Consider the following 17,732-nt stretch of genomic DNA (forward strand, 5'->3'; position numbering starts at 1 on the left):
AAATGAAGCTCTGTTAAAGGGGAAGGAAAGGCAAAGTCACTTGGGGGTGCCAAAATGTTAGGCACCCCCAAGTGACTTTAACCGCTTACCTTGTACCCCGGGCTGGTGCCCCTGTTAGGAGAAAATAGCACCAGCCCGGGGTACCTGGAGCGCAGCACTTCCTCCTTCCGCCTTCCACTTCCTAAACTGCCGGTGGCCGGGCATGCACAGTAGAGCGAAAAAGCCGACTTAAATGTTTAAGTTCGGCTTTTCACTCTACTGCGCATGCGTGCGCAGCGAAGCCGGAAGGAGGAAGCGCCGGCAGCTACCCCGGGCTGGTGCTGTTTTCTCCTGACAGCGGCACCAGCCCGGGGTAAAAGGTAGGCGGTTAAAGTCACTTGGGGGTGCCTAACATTTTGGCACCCCCAAGTGACTTTAGCTTTCTTTTTCCTTTAAGATCACCCCACACATTTTCAATTGGTTAAGGTCTGGGCTCTGGCTGGGCCATTACGGAACCTTAATAAGTGTTTGGTGATGCCATTGCTTTGTTGATTTAGATGTATGCTTTGGGTCATTGTCATGCTGAAAGGTTAAGTTTATTTTCATCTTGAGCTTCCAAGCAAATGCTTGAAGGTTTTGTGACAAAATAGACTGATACTTTGAGCTACTCATGATTCCATCCACCTTGACTAAAGCACTAGTTCCAGTTGAAGAAAAGGAGCCCCAAAGCATGATGCTGCCTCTACCATGCTTAACTGTGGGTAGGGTGTTCTTTTGAACATTCCAAATATAAGGAACAGTAAGGGTGCGACCAAGCAGTTGCTCTGAGAGAAGTGGACGAGTCTGCAATAAACATATGGAGATACAAGAGAAGAGATGTAGTGAGGTGTGAGGAGTTTTTATGTTATTATTTGTTTATGGGAACCCACTATATGGACTTCAGCAGCTGAGGGGCCTGTACCCTTTTGGATGAATGGAGGAGAATTCTAGCAGCAGTATTTAATACTGACTGTACGGGGGAGACATGGCAGTTAGGGAGGCCAGTTAGTAGCAGGTTACAGTAGCCTAGACAGGGGTAGGATGAGAGCATGCCTGAGCATCTTAACTGTTGCTTGTGAAAGAAAGGCATAGATTTTGGCAATATTGCATAAGAAAAAGTGACAGGTTTTGACAGGGGTGTCAGAGAAGTAGAGAAAGGAGTCAAAGATTATCCCCAGGCAATGTGCCGAGTTGACTGGGTTAATGAGCATGCCACCAATAGAGACAGAAGGGGGAGTAAGACCAAGTTCTGGCAGAAAGATGATTAGTTTGGTTTGAGGAGGTGCTGATTCTTCCAGTTGGAGATTTCTACGAGGCAGTTAGAGATTTGAGTATCAGCTTCAGCTGTTAATGAAGGGGTTAATAAGTATATTTGTATATCATAAGCATACAGCTGTAATGGCATTATGTGGCCGATCCATCTATTAGGAGTTAATAAAAAAAATATAAACCTAGGCTTACTGTGCACTATTTATGGAAAAGTCTATATAAAATGTATTGCTTTCATTTAAATGTTAAAGATGGCTTCAGAGTGGACAATTTTGTTGGCAAGTTAAGAAACTATCAGCTAAACTAAGCCACATATATCTGTGTGGGTCCAGAGTTTGTGGACTGTTCAGATTATTGCAAGTAGTGTGAGACTTTAGAGCTGCCTTTCCACTCTCATGCAGGTTGAGAACTCCTGGTCACTGCTTATCAGCAACCTGAGTGCTGTAGATGTAATGACAGGACATCAGTTTATGTATGAGGCCCTGGCCAAATGGCAATTAGAGTCTTCCTAAGTGATCCATTTGTGTAACTAAGTGCCAAAAGGTGGCCTTACTGGCTATTACAAGTAAAAAAAAGGGCACTGTAGAGCATTCAAACCTTTCCTTTGCTTATTATTGTTTATATATTGTCATCACCTGCAAGAAAGGGCCACAAACACAAGAAAATTTTACATGTACAGACAGTATTTAGTATTGAGAAAATCTATGCAGTTACTTATGCTGTTATAATACAGTGCTGCTGAATATATTTTGTATACAATACATGTTAAGAATAATCATAATCATAATAATACTGTGCTCTTATGGGCTTCATACATTGTGGTATTATAGAAATAAATGTAAATGAAAACAGTGACCATATAGTCATATTACAACGTGTAATGCCCAACCAAGCCACTTGATGGTGCTATGGCACCACTTTTCTGCATTATGCAGACCAGCTGTTGTACTTGTTACGTATACGTTTAAATTATATACCATGATGTTCTTGCCTGATTATTATATGAAGAACATACCACATGGCTCAGTTTAGTATACATAAAGTATGCCATCTGTTTTTCAGCATGTAACCACATACATTCAGTTTGTTTTCATATTAGCCTGTCCTTGATAAACTATGCGTGTAGCTTTATTTGCAGACTTGTCTGCAATGAAGCTCTATTGTCTGTTTCTATTGACATAGACTCAAAATATATACCCACAAATTAATGTAATGAGACTGGCGTGCAAGGTTCTAACATTACCTAGGAGACTTGGAGTAGCTGGAAAGAGGACTGGACAAGGTTTACCTCCAGTTAAGTTGTCGCTTATATTGGATGTATGTGGTGGCAACTCTGGATACAGGTGACATTCACTGACAATGGGCGATATGTATTACTACGATGTTGTGAAAATATTTTTCTATAGGTGATGAAATAAAAGGCACAATGTTTACTAAGGTTTAGTTATCCATAGTAACAAATTACATCTCTGCTTTTGAGCATGTGACCAGTAAATGCTACCTTTTTTATACATTTACATTCACTTAATTTCTCTTGAAATTGAAACACAGTGGCATAAATTATATTGCAAATCTGTAACTGTCTTTCTATCTGTATTCACTGACATTATGAAGGGAAACAATGGTTGCTATGAAGAGGAACCCTTATTCCTAGGCTCTAATGAAAATTGCCCCCTAGTGGCCAAGAAATGGTATAATGTTTGCTTGGATTTACAAAGCAATGCAACATTTCCTAGGTACAGGATTAGTCTTTCCTTTTGCATAGAGATGTATTAGAAAAATCTCATCAAAAGCTAAAACTCATTTCATGAATATGTGCAAGGTATCAGTCTTTGAGTCTTTTTAATCACATATGGGCTCTATCCTCTCTTCTTCAGCAGTCTTACAGGCAGGAAGTCTGTGATACATAGACCAAATGCTTCCTTTATCATCACAACCTGTAGGGCGGATTACCAGTTCTTTAAAGGTGCAGCTCCACTTCGGTGCCAACTCTCTTATCCCAGTCAGGTATTCCTAACTCCGGTCGGAAAAATGTGCAGACTCGTATAACTTTTTATTAACAAGGGATGGTTACCAAGGCATTCAGGCAGGCCGATTAACAAATAACTTCACACATTTTTACTTTCCCTCCACAAGGATATCCATAGGCATCCCAGCTAGGCAAATTCACTCTGTTCCCGTTACCATGGAATCTTGTCCCACCCATCCGCTCTAGTGGTCCAGTATTCCGGGCTGATACCCCTCCACTCTTCCCCGGATAGGCCTTTTTCTAATGGATTCTGGCCATAAGCCCTTTGCACTTCCACACTAGCTGTTCCTATACTGCCACTGGATTCCTGACTAACGGGGTGCCCGTTGGAACCTGGTTCCCCTTTCTCCTGGTTGGAGCGGAGGCTGCCCATTCTATCTACCCTGACTGCCTTGTGCACGTAATGCTCGCTATTACACCCCTCTAACCTCTACTAACTGTTCCGGCCCTAACTCACCTCCTGTGGATAGGTGTTACCTCGACCACGCCCACCTGTCAAAGACCCTGAACCGGGGTATACCTGTTCCTTTTATATCCTCCTGCTTACACTGCCTTCTGGTGGCCGGTGGTCTACCTTACACTTAACTTTTATAATTAATCCCAGTTCTATACTGCCACCTAGTGGCCTAACACAGCAATAAAGCTTTTATAACCAGTGCCGGATTTCAAATTCTGGCGCCCCAAGGCTGCCCCCCATTTGCGCCGCCCCAGGCCCGTGTCTTTGTGGCCTTGCCACAAATCCGGGCCTGTTTATAACCCTTAGCACATTTTCTCAATATACATATTAAGCATACACACTTCACCTTTTCGTTAGCACCATCATTTTCCACCTCCTTACAAACCTACTCTGAAAAATGTTTAATTCACATGTGTCCCTAAATACTTTACTCATATATCTATTTTTGTAACTATCAGTTGTAGCAATTTTATATAGTATGAAGTACCTTGCATTTTTATATAGAGACACTGTAGGGTTGATTCACTAAGAGTGCTTTTTTGCTCTTAAATAGACGTGAAAAAAACGTGCGATTCGCTAAAGTATTATCGCATTTGTTAAGTCGCATATCGCCTGTGTTAAATAGCGCGCAACCAAATGCGTTAATTTTAACGCATTGCGTTAATTATTGAATGAAAAGAATAGTAATGCATGATTCACAAAAGCGCATGAAGTGTTAAATTAAATTAGTGTTAAATTGGGGAAGGCGTTGTGCAGACCAAATTTTTTCATTTTTTTGTGGAAAAAGGCAAGATGGATTTTGCAATGGGGTTTTTGCTCAATTTGGAGGAGGAACATCAAGTCCCCGAGCCTTTCAGAGTGATGCGGCCTCACTTTTTTCGGGAAAGGGCCACTTTAGAGGGCTCAAGAGAAGATGAAGTGGTCAGGCACTACAGGCTCAATAGAGCAGCAATATACAGCCTGTATGAGCTGCTTGAACCTTTCCTGCAGCCACTTACTCGCAGAAGCCATGCCGTTCCCGGAATGGTGAAACTGCTGTGGGTTTACGGGGTGGTGTCACAGCCTACCTTTTCACGGTGCCTTGGCCAGGCCAGGTGTCTGGGAATTTCATCTTGTTTCCCAAAAATCAGAAAGAGTGGAACGCTTTGAAAAGGCATTTTTATGGGGTAAGTGGCATCCCCAATGTGTTGGGTGCAATTGATTGCACCCATGTGGCGTTAAACCCCCCCCAAGGCAGGGAGCACATTTTCCGCAACAGGAAAAGCTACCACTCCCTCAATGTGCAAGTGGTGTGCGATGCACATTTTGAACACCCTGAGCATCGTGTCTGGGTTCCCCGGCTCCTCTCATGATGCTTACATCCTAAGGCAGTCTGCACTTTATGATGCTTTTGAGACAGGACAAATGCCTCACGGGTGGCTGTTAGGTAAGTATTTGCGTCACGTCTAGCACAACTTGCCCACATTTGCTTTCTGTCTCCCACTGTCAAACCAGGCCCTGCCTGCCATAAGCTTTTTTTGCAATTTGTAAAGTGCCCTCTTTTGCCAGTGGGAGAGTCAAAGCAGCTACTTGTAGTGTCACCTATCAGTCTCACATGGTCACATCTGTTGCAAAAGGGCCATGTTTTGACAGAGGGAGACTGGAAGCAGCTTATTTGTTTGCAGCATCTTATTACATCTTATTTTATTTCAGGAGATGCTGGCTACCCGTGCTCTAGGTGGCTCATCACACCCATTCAGTGTGCTTTTAATGAAGCACATGTCAGAGCGCGGTCTGTGATTGAGCGGACATTTGGGGTCCTTAAAATCCGCTTCCGCTGCCTGGATAAGTCGGGAGGCAGCCTAATGTACATCCCCTCTAAAGTTGGCAAAATTGTGGGTGCGTGTGCTATACTGCACAATCTGGTGAACCGGCATGGCTTACCAGGTGATGTGGCTGAGGACCTGGATGACCCCATACATCCCAAAGATCCTGTCCGAGGTGCGGATGCCAGAGGGAAGTCCGGGGACAAATTGTTACCAATTATTTACGTTACTTTTCCTGTAAGTACCTACAATCTTTAGTCCCCTAAACAAGAAATAACAAACAACTTCTCCAAAAAAAAAAGGTTTTATTTACCAGGAAATTATTTTCCCACTTCCAAAAGAAATGGTTTGAGCAGGTGATTCCCCCACCCGCAACACAAATAGCGAAAACAGAAAGAAATATTTACAAACAACATAGGCCTAAGAAAAGATAGGTTTCACAGATCCCTAATGTGGCACATTTATTTTCTTTTTTACAAAGCTGCCTAGTGGGAGCTGCAGGAGTGGTAGCTGAGCTCTCACCACTAACTCTACTGGTAGAGCATGTTGGCTGAATTGCCTTTAGTGCTTTTTCTTGCAAGGCAATTTGTTGCTCTAGGAGCGAATTTTGCCTAGCCAACAATGCTACTTTTTGACATTGTAGTTCTAAACGCTCCTCTTGCAGGCTTAACATGGCAGCCTCATGTGCAGCTTGGCGTGCCTGACTCGCCTGTTGGAGGCTTAACATGGCCAACTTGTCTGCAGCTTGGCGTGCCTGATTGGCATTGTAGGCGTTAGTGGCCACACACAAGTCGACATGCAATGTGTCCAACTTTTTCATTAAGTTTTTATTATGCCTCATTAGGGATTTGTGAAACCTAACTTTCACAGGTTCCTGGGGGGCCACATTAGCTGTGCTGGTTCTGGCCTGGGTTGTGACCTGCTGCTGGGGAATGTTGGCCGGCTCCTCATCTGAAAACAAGGCCATGTCGCTGCCACATACGTGTGACCCTCTCTCACTTGCCTCCCCACTAATAGTTTCCCCTTCAATTGCAGGATCACATTGTGGGGAGTGGAGCAGAGATGAGGAGCGTTCAGCAGAGCGTCCGTGGCCACCTTTTGGAAATAAGAAAAATACTTTATTTAATTTTTTGTTATTATGTTCATGATGCTAGGCAAACTTCATGGACAATAATGATTGTCATTTGTTTTAAAACATGAACAAGTTTGTTTTGCAAAAACTATTTGTGGACATTGATTCCTTCCAAATGAGCTAAAAAGGGAAATGATTTACTGTCCAAAAGTACAAGATGAACTGACTGCACCTAACCCAGCAAGACACTTGTCCAATAACACACCTATCTTATTAGCAATACACTGCACTTCTGTAATTGAAACACCTGCAATATACACAGACACAATTCACTATTATGCCACTGCACAAGCCTAACACAAAACACAGGTCCAACAAAATTTGGTAACAAAAATACCTGGAATCGGAGCAGATGACGATTGTGTGCGTCTGCTTGTGCCAGGTGGTGGTAAGGATGAATCTGTTGTAGAAAACATTGTATTCCATTAATATTAAGCTTCTTTGCAAGAGTAAATACACTTGTATTAATCACCTACCTTGGCCAACATTCCTGTCTGAATCGAAGGTGCCGGACACGCTCTCTGTGTGCAGAAAAGGGAGGAGCAGCTCCTCATATTTAGTAAGAAACACTTTCTTTGCAGGGCCACCTCCAGTTCCAGATCTAAATAAAATATAGGAATGCTTTTATTATGTTGGCTCCAATAAGCATACCATAACAACGCAGTCACTTTTTGTTACTCATTGTTGTCCCAATCAATTCCCTTTACTTTCAAGTGTAACAATGCTAAGGCATGCTCTGACACAAACCCTACTAAAATGCTGCGAGTTGCTGCTAAGTGGCCTCGCTAACTCCCAGGGCTCTCCCTTATACTCTGTATTAAACAATGCTTCCTCCTTGATAAAGGAGAGTACAGGGCATTCATTATTTTGGGAAATATTTCTTAAATGAACCCCCTATTTACTGTCCTAATTGGTTGTTCTACTCCACAGAGGACATAAGTTGCGCACATAATAATAGGAGTGCCATACATACATTACATACAAGTAAAGTAAGTAGGAAAGAAGCCAAAAAGGAAAGAAAGACAGTAAGCCAAAAGGAAAAGCTGATTGAGGAGAAAAGCAGATGAGCAAGTGTTAAATAGAAAGATGAATGTAAGATATTTACCTGTATCTGGAATCCTCTGCCAGCTTTTTCTTCAGGGCCCTCTTTATGTCCTGGTAGCGCTTTTTGCAGTGTTGGACACTGCACAGACAGACCCCAATGCTATTTATGTGGTCTGCGATGTCCCTCCAGGCCTTGGTTTTAACAGCTGTCGGCATCTTGCCAGCATATTTGCCGATAATCTGGTGAAATACCGGCATGAGCCTCTCCACAAGAGCCTCATTTTCAAACTCCGAAAACTAAGTTTCGGAGCCTGCTCTCCTGTTGTTTCTTCCTTTTTGGTGATGATTGGGTTGGAAGCTCCTCACTCTCCTCTCCACTGGGTTCCTCTGGCCGATAATCCCTGTCAGTGCCCTCCACATCCGACACATCTAGGCTGCCGATGAAGCCAGGCCTCAATCTCTCACTGTCACTGCCGGAGCTGTGTGACAAGGCAGCTGTTAATTAGCGCGCGTTGCGTCAAATACCACAGAAAATAGTCTTAAATAACGCAAACAGCATTACGTCTAAATTAACGCAAGTATCCTTTTAATGAATTGTGCGTTAAGATGCGAAAAATAAGACGCGATAAAAATTTTAACGCTATAAATAGCGCTCGTTTTAACGCACCTTAGTGAATCAACCCTTGTATCTATATACTAGCCAGGCCTTGCATCACAATTAACATTTCTTGCACCTAAAGGTTAATGTTCATTTTTCTGAATTATTCAGCATTTTTATTTTGTCCTAGAAAAATACAGAGGACAATTTTTTTTTGCAGTCACAGGTCTCCAATTTACTGAAATGCTGTGTCACAACCTCAGATTAATTACGTGATTGATCCTGATTTTTTCCCCTTGATGTATTGAATGCAGACAGGCAAGGCATATATATACAGCCATTCAGATTGCAAGGCAGCATTTTCTTGCAGGAACAAAGGTTGTGTCCTTGGCCTGCTGAATGATTGCAACCCAGGATAACCAAAGCACTTTCAACTAGAGACTGATCAGTCACATTAATTCGCAAATTAGGGGGTGTCCTCCTTATTATACCTGGATTAAATGTCTACAAAATAAATTATTGCCTTCTAATATTGCTACTTAGATATTCACTTTTATAACCAGTGCCAGTTGATTAAGTCTAATAAATATCTACTTACAGCATTTATTGCAATCAATACTTATTAATCAATATTTTTGTTTTCATTGTAGCTATATGTTCAATGGTTGTATGCTAAGAAAGTAACAAAATAATGTGTTTATAAACCAACCTGTCAATAATGATTTACTAATGTAAGGTGGCAAAAAAAAAAAAAAACAGGATCCTTATGGAAAAAAACAACAGGATCCTTATGGAGAATTACTGAACTTATTCTGTACCAAATATTGACTGAATATGTGTTATGTATTGTTTCCTTTAATAAATCAAGAGGCACAGTTGTACCACAAAGCACAAAATTGAGGTTTAATCAGTTTTTTCTTTTTAAACATTATTTGTCTTGGCTTGAAACAGTTAGAATACCTGGCACTTTTCTGGCAGGAAATATTTTCTTGAACACTGAATATTTGTGTTGGTGTTGGCTTGTATTGCATTCAGATTTCTAAATCAGGGTTAGACTGGCCCACTGGGATACTGGGAAAAATCCTGGTGGGCCCTGATCTTATTGGGCCCTAGCACCTGCTCACAAACCAGCCATATTGAAATATAATTAAAGATGGCTGTCAATTTGATTGTGGAATACATAGCCATCTTTAATTATTCCTCTGGAGGTACAGCAAAGGGAAGCTGGGGCTGGGTTGTGGGCCCTTGACTCGTATTCCCAGTGGGCTCTGGGTAACCCAGTCCTAAATTGTGGGGGGATGAGCTTAAAGGGTAGTAGTTAGAGTGAGGTGTTGGAATCTGTTCTTTCAGATCATGGTTCCCCAACCTTTTTTCCCTGTGAGCCACATTTAAATGTAAAAAGAACTTGGCAGCAAAAAAGTTCCTGGGGTGCCAAATAAGAACTGTTATTGGCTATTTGGTAGCCCCTATATGAACTGGCAGCCTACAGGAGATTCTGTTTGTCAGCACACCTGGTTTTTATGCAACCAAAACTTGCCTCCAAGCCAGGAATTCAAAAATAAGCACCAGCTTTGAGGACACGGGGAACAACATCCAAGGGGTTGGTGAGCAACATGTCAATTCCTGAAAGCCCATCAGGAAGATCAGTTAGGGTGAGCCTTGGGATGAACTCTTATTTGCTATTCTATCTATTTTTGGAACCGGTCCCTGACTAGCAATGTGTGGATTCTGACAAATGCCAGAAGGGTTGCTGTAAGATGCCAGAGACAATCACCATTGTTTTGGGTCTGTGGGGCTCTTTGGGCCTTTGTGGACTTGAAATGCCATGGACTATTTTGAATCCCATTTCTGACCTGCTTGGAAAGATGGAAGAATCACTGATACACCTATTATTTATTATATCTGTAGCCTTATTATTAACTAAATATTGAACCTCCAAGGAGGGCTTATAAGGGAAAAAGTCTGATAACCACTGAGTTACACAGACAGCGGCATAAAAATAAAACATTTCAGCAAGTGAATTCAGTTGGTAATGCTGAGTATCTGCATTACATCATAAACTTTCTTTAAAAAATGTTATAAAGAATGTGAACATACAGTAGGACTCCAATCTAGGGCTATGCCTGCTCCCTTACTGTTAAAGAACACAGCCTGTCATGTTTTATGGCTGGGATTCTAATCAAGTTATCCCTGCAAAACTAACAGCATCAATCATCCTGCTCTGTATGACTGAGGCTTTATCACTCAATACTTACACCCTATAAAATGCAGAAATGATAGCTTGGAAGCACAGAAAAGATAAGATTTATCAGAAGCATAAAAACAAAAAAAAATTGCAAACTTGTGCAGGGACAGTATACATTTCAAAGGGGCTTAAATTCCAGGCATATGAACCCCTAATACACTTTAAGCATTGCAATAGTATATTAGCTTAAAGGAACAGTAACACCAAAAAATTAATATATTTCAAAGAAATTAAACTATAATGTACTGCTGCCCTGCACTGGTAAAGGTTTTGTGTTTGCTTCAGAAACATTACTAGAGTTTATATAAACCCTGGTGTGTAGCTATGGGGGCAGCCATTCTAAAGAAGAAAAGGCGCAGGTTACAGATAAACCCTGCAGAATACAATGGTGTCTTATCTGTTATCTGCTATGTAACCTGTGCCTTTTCTCCTTTTTTCCAGCTTGAATGGCTGCCCCAGGGGCTACACAGCAGCTTATTTATATAAACTATAGTAGTGTTCTTGAAGCAAACACCCCAGTTTTACCAGTGCAGGGCCACAGTACATTATATTTAAATTACTTTAAAACACTTTTAGTGTTACTGCTCCTTTAATGGTGCAAAACATAAAGTTTATATTAATATTAATAAGTAAACAAAATATATGTCTCTTTTTATAAAGCAGTCCTAATGACAAACAATCTTTGCAAAAGCGTATTTTTACTTTGCAAAAAGTATAAATGTGTGAGCACTATATAAATAAAGGAGAATAATAGTAATATAATTTTATTTTCATTTCTGTGTCCTTGCTCACAAAACTGTGAATGCATACCTTGTGATTACTGAATATTTTAATAGTATTTTCAACACATTGGGCAGATCTATTATTGATCAGCTCTGATTTACTTATTAGTGATTTTTACTGGTCACTATAAATGAGCTTTGCATTAAAACTAACCCAAGGCAAAGGAGGCCCAAAAGATGTAAACGTTCAATTTACAGTTCACAAAGTGAATGGGACTTGTGCATGAGTGGATGGGGTTTGGGTTGGATCGTGGGTAGGGGTTAGGCATTATGGAGAGTGACTGGGGCAGGGCAGGGACATGGTCATGTGCACACATGCCATTTTTGGCTCCTTACACAAAGCATTACTCCATTAATAAGGTTGGCCTTTATATGGCCTGCTTTTCATTTTATGCCCTCCTGTCAGGGACAGTACTCACCTCTCTGCACCTTACATTTCTCTCCATATTTATTGACATCAGTGCTTCTACCCATGAAAGGTAAATGTAGTTTACCAGAGACTTTTCCAGGTTTCATACAAGTGTTTCCCTGCCAGGTTTTCTGTCTTTTCCTTCTTTTTTACTAATTCACTATAATGGGCGCCAAACTAAGATCACAGTTCATAAGGTGCCTTGTGTCCTTGGACTTGCAAGTACTTGCTCAGAGGGCCAATGGCAGGTTATATCAATAGCTGCTGGTAATGCTGTAATTAACACCTCACACATTGACATACTATCCCCACTCTGCAAACTCTACCCACAACTTGGGCTTAACTCATGGAAATGCATAAGGTGCTTAATGCACATTTTGGCACACTACATGCATGTGTGCCAGACGCAACTCAACACTTGCCTGCAATGACACTGGAATTCTGGAAATAACACTGCTTACTGCAAAAAAAGCCTTGCATCTAAAAAATGCATTTTGCACCATGGACTCATTTCACAAATGAGCCTTTAGCCCTGAACAATGAAGGTTTCTATTAAAATATATTGCTTAAACACAGTGACATAACTTGGTCGTGTTGGGCCCTCCTGCAAAGAAATATTTTGAGGGAGCCCGACACGAACAGTCCCTCCTCCCTGCCCCCTTCCAGGCCCACACCGCGCTGAACCTCCTGGCCAGGGAGGGGGGACTACAATACAGTAGACCCCATGGTCTGGGCCCCCCTTTCGCCCAGGCTGTAAAGGTAGTTAGACCACTGCTTAAATGGCTCAGTTGCAAATCCCTGCTTCATCTAAATAAATCATTTTCATAAAAATATACTTATTTTAGTAGTATGTGCCACTGGGTAATTATAAATAGAATACTGGCATTTTAAGTACTAAGGGCCACCCCTTGGGACCATATGATTCACAGTGCACACAAACAAACCAAGGGCACACATACATGTTAATTATATATATATTTTCCAGATATGATAGAAATTATCTGTTGGTTAAGCATTCATTCCAGGAATATAGCTTTCCTTAAGAACCCTCAGCTGCTGATCAGTTGGCTTTATCATTCAGACATTTTATTAAAAATAGCAGCCTGATTCGGAGCCACTCATGTCTATTCTGTTTCATCTTCCATCTGGGATTCTTTGCCATTCTAGTCTATCTGCATCATCATCCTCATTATTATCACTATCATGATACTGGCTCATCCATCTGTTTTCATGCCATCATCCTTCTTTTGATGTATGCTACTTTTCCTAACTAAACCTTTGATTTAGGTATACATTACACATACAAAGGTAAGTATTCTTTTTACGGTGGTGGATAAATATTGCTATTTATATTGCTTCCAAATGCAGTGATATTCTGAGTGTATACAGCGAATTGAATTGTAAAGTAAGGTGCTGTATTCCTTTTTTGTTGAATTATTTTCTAGATTACCCATGAGAGCCCCTAGGGGTAAAATATGTAAAAGTACAAATGACATAACATATTACATGCCTCAAAAAGTTCATGTTTCAGAAGGGAGGTATGATATTATAAGGTAATGTTTTTTTTTAATATATTCAGTGTTTACATTAAGGGATACCCAATCCTTACCCTCTCTACTCACTGCGTCCCAATGACACTCCCTTTCCATGAAAATGAAAAAAAAAAAAACAGAAATATTCTTTTAATCTTTTTTTTATTTATTACAACTATTAAACAAATTAATAAAGTTCATTCATTTAATATTTTCTTCTGTACTGAGGGCACCAGGTATTAGTGATCTTATGTAGCTGATACATGGATCAGCATTGGGTGTCCACATTCCCCAGTGAAATGTTGGTGCATTTGCCTCTGTTCTATTGCAGGCGGGCAAATTGTATGATTAGACCAGTTGAATTCTGAATTTGTGGAAGGATTTGGGTATAATGTGCCAGAACATTAGGGGTAGTACACCAGTTTACACCAGTAAACTTGCCTGTATCATTTGGAGATTTATTATACCATAAGACTGTCAGCAGTGTATTGGGGACGTAAGGTCCCCATACACGGGTCCCTTAGACTGATTCGGCAGCTAATTGGCCCATGTATGGGCACTGCCGACGGGACTGCCCAACCGATATCTGGCCTGAACTCGGCCAGATCTCGATTGGGCAGGTTTAAAAATCTAGTCGGATCGTGGACCGCACCAACTAGCCGATGCGGTCCCCGACCGACTTTGCCTATACCCGTCATTATAATTCGATCGTTTGGCCCCAGGGCCAAACGATCAAATTAGCCTAGATTCTCCCGATATCGCCCAACCATAGGTAGTGGATCTTAAGGTGTATAGGCACCTTAAGGAAGGTCTGCCCAGTAGATATCTGAATAAAAATCAAGCAGGCAAATAAAGATATATTTTATAAAAGTAGTTAAGGCAATATTCAGTCCAGCCAGCAGGTGGCACTAACCCTTAAAGTTGTTCTGTAGGGGAATTCCTCTAAATGAGCCTATATAAAGAAAAGAGGAACTGGGAACTTTGTCATTGTCCTGATAATATCAGAGCTGCTAACCCCAGTGGTGATTCTGGCAGCAGCAGCCCCAATGCTGCCCCCTCTCTCCCGCTCGGTGATTACAACTTTAGCGTCTGAACAGATCCAGAGGGGGTTGCATCCCTAGTGAAGAGACTGCTAATGTATTTTCAAAAATAAAAATGTGGCTCAGAGGCGGCCCTAGTCAACCCCCCGATTTTTACAAATTCTCCCAAAATCCTGCAGTTGATTCCAGTCGTGGAACACTTGGTGGGAACACTTACTGTGCAGGTGGTAGGCTGGAGCCTGCTAGAGCTAGGTGAGTTAGTAGCACACCTCAGAGGTAGCCAAGCTAGTCAGCAAGGGCCCTGACAAGAAGATAGCGTTTGGGCAGGACCCTGTGCCAGTTAGTTAATTGGAGAGTTCAGGAGTAGGTTGGCAGGAGCGCCCTGGCTGTGTGTATGAGGATGTGTAAGCATCCTTTCTGCTTATTTTGTGTAATTAATTTATACTTAAACATTGGGCTTCCAGCGCTCATGTCTGTATCTTGCCATCCCTGTGAGAAGCTGCTAAATAAAGTCTATGCCTTGGTTCATTACATTACTTTGTCAGATACCTACTTTTCACAGCAAAGGCCTGCACTACTGCCTTCCTAGTAATGGGAGTCTACCAGGCACAGGTGGGTTATTGAATACACTTGGGTGCAGGCACATGTAGCCGATGTTCGCATAAAAACATGAGAAAATGCAAAGTCTTGCGTTTTTATGCAGATATCACTACATGTGCCAGCACCCAAGCGTATTCAATCCATTCAGGTGCATATGGAACATATTTTCGGCAAGGTTTTTGGCTTGCCGAAAATATGCACCATACACTACTTGTGGCATTAGCCTTAGGCTTACAATCATTGGGTTTATATTTAGTACATGATATGTGGATTAAAAATGGACAGCACAGATATTTCAGTTTATAAGGGCATTTATGGTGCTAATTGAAGATTTCATATGGAATATCTTCCCAGTTACTTTGGGCAAAGGGAGGAGCATTAGAAAGATTTTAATTCTTTGCTCTTAATACTCATCACCTTTTGACTAAGATATCTATTCACATGATATAGGAGGGGCCCCTGTTTAACTGCTGCTAATATTGTTTTATGGGATAGGGATGTTTTTAATCATTGTGTATAATGCCTTTAAGAATAAAACTTGTGTGTGTGTTTAGATTTTGCAATTATGTCATTTTGGAGTGAAAGTTCCAAGTCTCAACTTTGTGGTATATAGTTTCAACATTTGTTTGGTGTTAATTACATGTGAAGGTGAAACGCCATGTAGGCTGATCTTGGGACTTAATTAGGTAGATATAGGCAACACATGGTTTATTTTCTATGCATAGTTACATAGTTACATAGGGTTGAAAAAAGACCATTGTCCATCAAGTTCAACCCATCCGAGTAAACCCAGCACACACAACCTATACTAACCAATCTATACACTCACATACATAAACTATATATATACAACCAGTAATACTAACTGTAGATATTAGTATTACAATAGCCTTGGATATTCTGTTTGTTCAAAAACTCATCCAGGCCCCTCTTAAAGGCATTAACAGAGTCTGCCATTACCACATCTCTAGGAAGGGCATTCCACAGCCTCACTGTCCTCACCGTGAAAAACCACCTACGCTGCACCTATGCATTGAATTATGTGACATATTTTTTCCAGCAATATTTTCATACACTTACACTGTTTGTCAAAGCCCCATAGCACAGATAAAGTAATATATGATACTAATATTATTATTATTATTATCTATAAATATTTGTTTTTATGTAACTGACATATATAATTGAGAAATTTACAAAATGTTCTTTTATATAAAAGTGACTTGTATCACACACTGATCCATTCAAGTGCTAGTAAAATGCCTCTAGAGTCTAGGTGAAAGCCAGAGACCGAATACAAAATGAATAGATATCTGGTAGAAATCTGCAGAGATAAAACAATAGAGTCAGTTGCTATCCAGAGACAGAGCAATATGGGTAACTCAATGGGTGGTTCTGACTGATGCTAAATTTTAATGTATGTGTACGAAACAGATTATCTGCCATAAGGTTTTGGTGATGATAATTGGAGGACTCCAACAAAAAAATGGCATTGCTATGTTTCTATCCCCTTCCTTTTCTGTCTATAGCTCTACTATAAGAACCTGTTATTCATTTGCAAGTTAGGCCCTTCTGCTTGTAAATTTTATGCATGAGGTGGTTAAGATGCTGAATAAACACACATTCACATAGTGCCTTCGCATTCGCAGTGCCTGGCTGATATATACTGACATAAAAAAAAAATCGTAAGAATACTATGCATCTGTGGGTTTGATGTATGATTCATTAAAATATTTGTCATAACATGCTTTTGAGTAACACTGAATTATTTTAAATTTGGTAACATTATCATTTATCACGGTATATGGAAAAGTCATTATACGTTCCTAACCATCAGGGGAATCTCTTGGTTGTAAAATGACCCAAAATATGGGCCTACATGTGCATGTATGCCAACTTTTGAAAACGAGAAACATGTTTATGCAAGTCACTCCAACATTTACAGCCATATATGACTAAATAGACTATATGACTAACTAGATACATTTTGTACATGCTCTGGCCTGTCTGCACCACAAATAATAAAGTGATCCCTAGCATAAAAAGACAGTGACAGCTAGCATAAAATTGCACAAAGACCCCAAGCATTAAATGAAACAGTGACTGCTTGCATTAAAAAGCACAGTAACTCTATTCAGCATCAAATGCATGATGATTCCCATCATCATATAGAACAATAGTAATTCCCAGCATTTACACGGACCTATAGCATTAAATGGCACAGCCTAGCATTTTTCCTACCACTTCTATTTTATAATATTTTTATTGCACTCTTTCTGGTACCTTACTATCCACCCTCTTTCTTATGCTCTTTCACTCCTCTTCACTGTTCCCTTGCTTATCCATAGATTAACTGTTTTCCTATTCTTTCACATCTCTGATTTCTGTTTTCTACTACCTTTCTTCCACACAACTGTCCTTTTGTACTTTGTCTACTCACCCCCTCTCTCCTTCCTCTTCATTTACACTCTCTCTACTTTACGTTAAAATATTTTACTCCGTTTCTACACTTTAGGTCACCAGTATTCTAAAGCTGGTCATATACATACTGCTTTATATGAATTTTGGTGGCTAAATTATTGATTTAAACAGTAAACATAAACAGTAAAGGTTGGCCATACATGATCAGATTTAAGCTGCCAATTCGAGTCCTTTAGACCTCAGTAGTTTATCTGCCCGTGTATGGAGCCCCTCGGTGATCCTCCCCAATTGATAACTGGCTGAAAAGCATCCAGGTGACCACATTGGCTCGTTAATGTGGTCCTCGGTCCA

The sequence above is a fragment of the Xenopus tropicalis genome, chromosome 8, assembly GCF_000004195.4.
Source record: "Xenopus tropicalis strain Nigerian chromosome 8, UCB_Xtro_10.0, whole genome shotgun sequence".
Classification (NCBI taxonomy): domain Eukaryota; kingdom Metazoa; phylum Chordata; class Amphibia; order Anura; family Pipidae; genus Xenopus; species Xenopus tropicalis.